The sequence below is a fragment of the Prionailurus bengalensis genome, chromosome C2 (genome assembly GCF_016509475.1).
Source record: "Prionailurus bengalensis isolate Pbe53 chromosome C2, Fcat_Pben_1.1_paternal_pri, whole genome shotgun sequence".
NCBI classification, from domain to species: domain Eukaryota; kingdom Metazoa; phylum Chordata; class Mammalia; order Carnivora; family Felidae; genus Prionailurus; species Prionailurus bengalensis.
The window spans coordinates 124338096-124348302 of NC_057350.1; positions in this window are offsets into that span (position 1 = coordinate 124338096).

Sequence of the window (10207 nt, forward strand, 5' to 3'; positions counted from 1 at the left end):
AGAGGCAAAAAAGAGGTACTAACAGCTTAGTAGAAAGAGAATGACTTCCAGAATCAGACAAACCTAGATTCCAAACCCAGCTCTACCATTTTCTAACCATGTATGACTCCAGAAAGCTACTTATTCTGTTTAGACCTTAGTTTCCTCATCTACAAACTGGAACTAACCTAATAAGTTTATGGGGTTGTTTTTTTTTTTTTTATTGTTTTGTTGTTTTTAATTTTTTTAGTGTTTATTTATTTTTGAGAGAGAGAGACAAAGCGCAAGCAGGCCTGGGGCAGAGAGTGTGAGACACAGAATCCAAAGCAAGCTCCAGGCTCTGAGCTGTCAGCACAGAGCCCATGGGACTCATACCCATGAACCAAGAGATCATGACCTGAGCCAAAGTCACACACTTAACTGACTGAGCCACCCAGGCGTCCCAATAAGGTTGTTTTTAAGATTAAATGAATTGTATAAAGAGCTGAATCTTTTCCCTGCCAGATGGTAGAGATACAGTAAATAGAGCCATCAATAGTGACAGTGGGAACTCCTCCAGGGCCACACAGGTTGCTGGTGGCCTTTTTCCTGATCTTTACTCCAGGGTTTGGTGTTTCCTATGCAGGCAAAATGTGGTTCCACACGTGGCACCACACCACCTCAAGCCCTACTGGCACCTTTGCCAACACTCTAAGGAAAGCATCAATCCACATGCACTGCCAGAGCAGTTCAGTACATGTATCTGTTCTGTCATTTCTGGGCTTTGTTCCACTAAAGGGGATAAGAAGGAGCCTACCACTTATTGAGCATCTACTATAAGTCAGACAATGTATACATTACCTCTGTCATCCTACAGCTCAGAAAGGTGATTTATTACTCCTATCAAACACCCAGGGAAACTAAGGCTCAAATACATTAAGTTATACTGTGTGTTAGTCAGGGTTCACCAGAGAAATGGTATCAGTGGGAGAGGGTGGGTGGGGGGAGAGAGAGAGAGAGAAAGAGAGATGGATATACATATCTATATATCTATATCTGATACAGATGATAGATAAATAGATAATAAATATGGAGAGAGAGAAGAGATTGATTTATAATAAGGAATTGGCTCATGTAATTGTGGAGGCTGATAAGTCCAAAGATCTAGGTCCTGGACACTCAGGAGAGTCAATGGTATAGTTTCAGTCCAAAGGCTGACAGCCTTGAGACCCAGGAAGAGCCGGTATTTTAGTTCAAGTTCAAAAGCAGGAAAAAACCAATGCCCCAGTTGAAAGGTAATCAGGCAAGAGGAATCCTCTCTTACTCTGGGAGGGTCAGCCTTTTGTTTTATTCAGGCTTTAAATTGACTGGACCAGGGCCACCCACATTAGGGAAGGCCATCTGCCTTACTCAGTCCACCGATTTGAATGTCAATCTCATCCAGAAACACCCTCACAGGAACACCCAGAATACCCCATGGCCCAGTCAAGTTGACACTTAAAATTAACCATCACATACTGCTACAAATGAAGGAGCTGGGATTTGAACTGAGGTCTGGTTGCCTCTGAAGTTATATTTTTTTCCAGCCAAATAAGACAATGTGTCCAGCTTCCATTATGACTTTAGGTGCTGGGTTTGGATAGAGACCAGGTGAGCTGTCCTGCTGAGTCAATCCTGACCATAACACCCATGCAAGTTTTACACAGCAGACTTTGCCTTTCAGTAAACTTTCACAGTTTCCCACGATAAAGGCCTATCTCCTTGCTGCCTAAATCACCACTGGCAGGTCTTCCCTGGAATGTTCCTTCCTACTTTCTTTCCTTTCTGTTTTTAAGGGTCTGACTTGAGTCCAACGCCCCAAATTTTCCCCTATCCCTATCTGCCTACTACCCAGTGTTCACACAATCAACTTAACTATGGATACTCAACCCTCTGCCACTGCTCAGGTATCCCCCAAGGCTCCGCATGACCTGTAATAGAAGATCAAAGTTTCTTACCTACATTCAAGAGTCTTACCAGCCTGGCTTTCACTTCTATTGATAACCTGACTTCCATTATGTGTAAAGTATGCTTCTGGATGCTGTCTAAACTGTCGGTCAAAAAGCTCCATGCCAATCCTGCCTCTACATATTAGCTCACACTATATCCTCTACTACTGTGGGTTGAATTGAATCCCACCCGTCAAATTCATATGTGGAAATCCTAACTCCCACCACCTCAGAATGTGACTGTATTTGTAGAGAGGGTCTTTAAAATTTTTTTTTCAACGTTTATTTATTTTTGGGACAGAGAGAGACAGAGCATGAACGGGAGAGGGGCAGAGAGAGAGGGAGACACAGAATCGGAAACAGGCTCCAGGCTCTGAGCCATCAGCCCAGAGCCTGACGCGGGGCTCGAACTCACGGACCGCGAGATCGTGACCTGGCTGAAGTCGGACGCTTAACCGACTGCACCACCCAGGCGCCCCGAGAGGGTCTTTAAAGAGGTAATTAAGGCAAAATGAGGTCAGTAGGATAGGCCTTAATCCAGTATAACCAGTGCCCTTATAAGAAAAGGGAATTTCGACACACATACTTAACAGAGTGAAGACCGTGTAAAGACACAGGGAGAAGACAGCCACCTATAAGCCAAGAAGAGAGGCCTCAGAAGAAACCGATATTGCCAACATCTTGATCTCAGATCCTGGCCTCCAGAATTGTAAGAAATAGGTTGTTTAAGCCATCCACTCAATGGCACATTGTTGTGGCAGTCCCAGGAAATGAATACACCTATTGCAGTCTCTCCCTCTTCCTCTCCACATTAGCCCACTCACTCCTACCTTCAACACATGTCTCTCCTAACTCTCCAGCACGTGTTTATCTTAAAGTCTTCTAGAAGCTCTCCATCAAAGCTGAAGTCAAACAAAAACATTTTAGGCTAACTCACAAAGCCCTACTTGATCTGCTCCTGCTTGCTTCTCAGATTCCTCACTCCTGTCCACTGGTCTTTGGTCTTAGGAACGTGACAAGCTCTTCTCTGCCTTAACGTTGAACATCTTCCTGGGACTGTACTTCCCTCTGACCATCACATGGCATTCAGATCTCATCTTAAATGTCATCTCTCCAGATTATTTCCTTATGAATTTACTTGCTCATGTTTTCTTGTCTCTTCTCAATATAATACAGATTTTAGAAGAGGAGAGACTCATGTGCCTGGTACCTGAGTGCTAGATAGTTACTGAATGAATAAATGGTTTACCTTCCTTAAACAGAGTATTTTTTTTCTGCATCGCTCTATTTCACCAAACACTGTGTTGCAAAACCACTTAAAAGTACACTCTTCTTATAAAAAACATAGAACTGATATTTTCATGAGGCTTGAGCATTTTGCTGGAAAATTCAAAGTATCCATGATGGTGGGTGGTGGTAGAGTAAGAGGATATCTTGAGGGGTTTGTAGTGCAGATACTGTTTTCATTTTATATACAAAGAAATGGAAGTGAAGACAGGTTACGCCCTGGCTTAGGGTCACACACCCTGGACTAGGTTCTCATTGTCTGGAGTTCTGGTTCAGAGCTCTTTCTCTACACCATGCCCACTTACATAAGGAGGGTTAATAAGTATACAAACGCCAGTGCTTAAAATGCCTGGAGCAGACTGAACTAGGAGTCAGGAAATGCCTTCCACACAAAACATCTCAATGGAGAAGTCCCTGTGAAAGTGACAGGATAGCATTTTGCTGCTCTCACAATTCAGAGAAAAAGGCTACCCACTGCTCCACTTTCAGAGCCTTCTAGACTAAGGGTAACAGCTGACTTCCTAGACTGCTCCAAGGAAATCGGTCCACCTAAGTATTTTAAAGTTTTATGCCTTTCAATTTCTCAATATTTAAGAAATTTTTTCCAAGTTGGCATGGTTATGTGTAGTGAATCATGTGTCTAAAGGGGACAAGATATATTATATCACCTTCATACAATGTTCTACAACACCTGGGAATGTCAGAAACCGGTTTTGAGTGGATGGCACATGATAAACGGTATGTATTCGCCAGTGGAGGAATTGAAGGACATTAAAAACCCGAGCCTTGCCGAAATAGCAAATTGTGGCTCTGTTCCTGCTTTAGTCCATGAGCAACTGAATACTGGAAACTGACTTTATTGTAAAAAATATTAAGCTATTTTTTGGATTTAGAGTTTGAGGATGAATACTCTTAAATCAGACTACTAAAATCCAAACTAAATACATTTCCCTAAAATTGGTCTAAAGATTGATTTAATACTGCATCTACTTAGAAGAGAGAGAGAAATTGGTCTAAAGAAATTGGCCTAAAATTGGTCTAAAGATTGATTTAATACTGCATCTACTTAGAAGAGAGAGAGAGGGGACTTTCATTCAAAGGAAATAAAAAACAGTAGTTAATGAGTAATTTGGGGCACTTGGGTGGCTCAGGCAGTTAAACTGTTGACTCTTGGTTTCAGCTCAAATCGTGATCTCACAGTTCATGAGTTTGAGTCCCACACTGGGATCTGTGCTGACAGCGTGGAGCCTGCTCAGGATTCTCTCTCTCTGCACACCCCCCCGACTCTCACTCAAAATAAATAAATAAACTAAAAAAAATGAGTAATTTGAGTGGCATACAAACAAAATTGCAAGAAAATCCTGGGAAAAAATAACATGAAAACTAGAGTGGAAAGATCAGAATTAAAATATTTCAGGCTCCATGTATTCCAAGGTAGAATAGAGATAGGAATTACATTTAGACTGCTAACCAAATGTTTTTGTTCAAACTTTAAGGGTAAGCAATTAAAGATTAAATACAGAATAGCTTTAAAATTATTAGAGAAAAGGGGGATAGCAGAAAATTTGATCAATTCAATAAATGCCAGTAAAGGAACAAAAAATATGCATAGAAAATACATATTTATTAGAACAAAATAAATTGTATAATAAACCCAAGTATATCACTACTAAATATGAAAGGTATAAACTTACCTACTAACAATAGAGATTCAAAATTAGATATTTTTAGATGCTGCCATAAGTTGTTTACAAGTGAAACACCTAAAATATAAGTACACAGAAAACTTGAAAATTACACTGTGTGTTTTTACATTCACATATCAGTCTAAAAAAGCATTACTAAAAACAATGAGGGTCATTGCATTAAGATAAAATGTTAAATTTGCCAGGAAGATATAACATTTCTAATCTTCTGCATACTTAATAACATAATCCCAAAATATATAAAGCAAAAATTTACAGAATTACAGGAAGTTTCATGAATTCACAATCATAATAAAAGGTGTTTAATTTTAATACAAATCAAAACCACGATGAGACACCACATCATACTTGTCAGAATGGCTAAAATCAATGACACAAGAAACAACAAATGTTGGTGAGGATGTGGAGAAAGGGGAACCCTTTTGCACTGTTGGTGGGAATGCAAATGGTACAGCCACTCTGGAAAACAGTATGGAGGTTCCTCAAAATGTTAAAAATAGGGGTGCCTGGGTGGCTCAGTCAGTTGGAGGACCGACTTTGGCTCAGGTCATGATCCCATGGTCTGTGAGTTCAAGCCCTACATTGGTCTCTGTGCTGACAGCTCAGAGCCTGGAGCCTACTTTGGATTCTGTGTCTCCCTCTCTCTCTCTCTGCCCCTCTCCCGCTTGTGCACATGCTCTCTCTCTCTCTCTCTCTCAAAAATAAACATTTAAAAAAAATTTTTTTAAGTTAAAAATAGCACTACCCTACTACCCAGCAATTGCACTACTGGGTATTTACCCAAAGGATACAAAAATACAGATTCAAAAGGGTACATGCATCCTAGTGTTTATAGCAGCATTATCAACAATAGGAAAACTATGGAGAGAGTCCAAATGTCCATTGACTGATGAATGGATAAAACTGTGGTACATATATACAATTGAATATTACTCAACCATCAAAAAGAGTGAAGTCTTGTCATTTGCAATGATGTGAACGGAACTAGAGTTTATTATGCTAAGCAAAATAAGTCACAGAAAGTCACAAATACCATATGATTTCACTATTCAGAATTTAAGAAACAAAACAGGTGAACATATGGAAGGGGAAAAAAGAGGGAAACAAACCATAGGAGACTCTTAAAGATAGAGAACAAACTGAGGGTTGATGGAGGGCTGGGGTGGGGGATGGGCTCGATGGGGGATGGGCATTAAGGAAGGCACTTGCTAGGATGAGCACTGGGTGTTGTATGTAAGTGATGAATCACCGAATTCTGTTGAAACCAATATTGCACTATATATTAACTAACTAGAATTTAAATAAAATTTTGAAAGAAAAGAGTCTTCATTTTATAATTTGTAGGTCAAACTTGTAAAATTCAGTAAGAATAGAGAATTTTTGAACAACAAGCAATTCTGCTTAATGGGCCAATTTAAACCTAGCAATGAACAATTAAATTATATAATTTAATATCCAAACACAATTGTATATTCACAAAGCAAGTGGCAACAAATATTAAGGTATCTACATCATATAGACATTTTTATCACCATTATGCTAAAATAAATTAATAACAAAAATGTTTTAAAATGCTCACATACTTGGAAATTGAGCAGAAAACTTCTAAATGGTTAATAGCTCCGAGAGAAAATAAAAACCTAAATTAAAAAGCATTTAGAACTAAACAATAGTGAAAATACTACATAATAGTATTTATAGAATGTAGCTAACATGGCATTTTTAAATAATAGTATTTAATAGTGATTTGGGAAGAGAAAAAATTCTGAAGAGTTTTCAGTGGAGCATGAAACACAAAAAGTTAGAAAATGGACAATGATACTGCTTAGGATTGTGTGATATTGCTGAAGCAACAGATAAACAAAGAAATAGGATAGAATAGAGAGCCCGGAAATAGATCGATACATGTATAAAAACAGAACATGTGCTTAGAAGTCAATGAAGGAAAGGACGGATTACTTTGTCAATGGTAATAAAAGAATTCCTGATAGAACTAGGGCTTCATCTGAAAAATGCAAGATTACAAATTTTAGAAGAAATTTTAGAATAATTTTACAACTTAAAAGTAAGGGAAAATCTCTTAAATGCAAAACAAAAAGCACAAATCATAAAGAAAAGTATTGATACATTTAGTACATTAAAACTAAGAAGTTTGGTTCATTAAAAGACACCATAAATAAAGTGAAATGTGAAACCATGACAGGAAAATTTATAATCTCAACTCTATGACTAACAAAGGACTGGTACCAGAATATATGAAGAATTCCTACAAATCAATAAGAATAAACTAAGCAATTAAGAAACTAGGGGAAATCTGTAAACTGGCAATTCATAGAAAACTAAATCTGAAAGGCAAATAAACACAAAAAGATGCTCAATATCACAGGTCATCAGGGAAACAGAAATTTAAAATGATAAGAAAATACTGCTCTGGTCTAAATATTTGTGTCTCTTCAATGTTTGTATGTTGAAACATAACCCCTGAGGTGATGGTATTTGGAGGTGGGGATTTGGGGAAGAGACTGAGTCCTAAGGGCTGGGATTAGCACCCTTATTAAAGAGCCTCCTCCCCCCATGGAGCTCCCAAGCCCCTTCCACCAGGTGAAAATGCAAGGATTAGACAGCAGCCCAGGAGACCCTCACCTGAGGGCACTGGAGCCCTGATCTCAGACTGTCAGCCTCCAGAACTGTGGGAAATAAATTTCTGTTGTTTGTAAACTGCCCCGTTTGTGGTCTTTTATTATAGCAGCCTGAAAGGGCCCAAACAGGTACCATTTCACACATATCAAAATCTAAAAAGTTTAAAAAGTACACAATACCATACACTGATGAGAATGGAGAGCAATGGGAATGTTCCTACTGAAAGTGGGAATATAATTGGTACAATGACTTTAGAAAGCATTAGGTAGAAGCTATGAAAACTGAATATATGCATATTTTCTACAATCTAGTGTAGTTTCTGGGGGCTGCCATAACAAAGTGCCACAGACTGGCTACCTTCAAACAACAGAAATTCATTCTCTCACAATTCTGGAAGCTAGACGTCAGAAATCGAGATGTTAATCTGGCCATGCTCTCTCTCTCTCTGAAGCCTCTAGGGGAAGATCCTCTTTTGCCCCTCTGGGTTTCTGGTAGCCCTAAGTGCTCCTTGGCTTGTGGCAGCAAACTCTAATGTTGCCACTGTCTTCACATGGACTTCTCCCTGTGTTTCTGTGTCTTCTCATGGCCATCTTCATGTGCTCTTGGATTACGAGCCCAGTCTACTCCAGGATGACCTCACCATAACTAATCATTCCTACAAGCACTCTATTTCTTAATAAGGTCACATTCTGAGTACGGGGAGTTAGGGAGACTTCTTAGGAAGGTATCTGTTAGTTACATATTCTAAAATATACACATGAAAACATGCATGTAAATGTTCACTGCAGCATCTTTCATAATTTTGAAAATAGGAAAATATGAATATCTTCAACAGAAAATGAGTTCATCAGTTATGATATATTCATGCAATGGGATATTACATAGCAGTTAAATAAAATTAAGTAAAACTCACAGGGATCCCTGGGTGGCTCAGTCAGTTAAGCCTCTGACTCTTGGTTTCGGCTCAGATCATGATCTCACAGTTTATGAGACTGAGCCCTGCATTGGGTTCCGCGCTGACAGCATGGAGACTGCTTGGGATTCTCTCTCCCTCTCTCTCTGTGCCTCCCCTGCTCATGCTCTCTTTCTCTCCCTCTCAAAATAAATAAAAGAAGGAAAAAATAAAAAAGATTCATATCAAATGGGAAAACCAAAATCCATGATGATAATCATAAAATAAAAATCGAAAGTTTCCATCTTCAACAGTATAACAGATTACGTATTTCAGTAATGGACAAAACAGAAGAGTTTTCAATACATTGTAGGACTGATGCAAAAATAAGGATTCTATAAAATCCAAAATGAAGTAAAACCAGACCCCCTGGAAAAGGTGTGAGCAACAGAGTTGGCTTGGCCCTAAATGATTTACTTCATGTCTGTCTAGCACGTGCTGCTCAGAACCTAACATCTGTGCCAGTCTAGGAGGTCACACCTTTACTATGAGAGAGAATGGGGAATAAAAGTGACCATGCAGAAAGGAACAGCAAGGACTTTTGGTATCTAAATCTATCCCTGCATACATGAAATATGTTAACTGTGCATTCCAAAAAAAAAAAAATCAAGCAAAAAATTGAAATGAAAGTCCTATGGTGGGAGCATCTGTAGGTGGCAGAAACAAATTTATACACTGAGGTGTCACACTTAACATAGGCCTCAAAGAATCACCACAGGTGAAGTTTTGTTTTGTGTTTTTAAGTTTCTTTAATTTGAGAGAGACAGAGAGAGCATGAGCAGTGGAGGGGCAGAGAGAGAGGGATACAGAGCATCCCAAGCAGGCTCCATGCTGTCAGCATGCAGAGAAGGACATGGGGCTTGAACACATGAAACCACAAGATCATGACCTGAGCCCAAATCAAGAGTCGGATGCTCAGCCGACTGAGTCCCCCAGGGACCCCCACAGGTAAATTCTGGAGAGAGACAAACAGCACAAACTCGACTTTCACCTAAGTATGATTACAAACTAACAGAAACAAATGACAGATGGCAGATAGCAGGTTAACAGACACACGCAAACATCAGACATTGGAATTTAGAGACACAAAAATCTGAATAAGTATGTGTAATATGCCTAAAGAAATAAAAAGAAGCTTGGCAATATCAACAGAATAGAAAATATAGAATACACCTGTAGATATAGAAGACAAAAGTGGACATATTAATGGAAAAATTAATCAACAAATACATGTAGCTGAAGAGAGAAATTTCAAACTGCAAATTGGATCCCAGTAATTACTAAAAATTCAGGCCAGAGAGATGATGAAATTAAAAAATATAAAAGAAAAGTGAAAATAAAGGAAAGATATAGGGCAAATCCAATATAGTTAGAATTCCAGAAGAAGACAAAAGAGGAAAAAAAAGGAAGAAATAATGTAAACATAGATAATTTCTGATAATACTCCAGAATTGTTGAGAGTTGCCAAGTCTCCAGCATAGAAATTCTAATAAATTTGAAAATAGGTAAATATTTTTAGAAGCCCACGTCAAAATACATCAAAGTGAAATGTGAGAACACTGTAGAAAAAGAGGACTCAAAAGCAAGCAGACAAGGAACGGTTTGATGACTTTTCTATAGCAACAGTGGGAGCCAAATGCTGAAAGAAAAGAAATGCCAAGCTATAGTTCTATGTC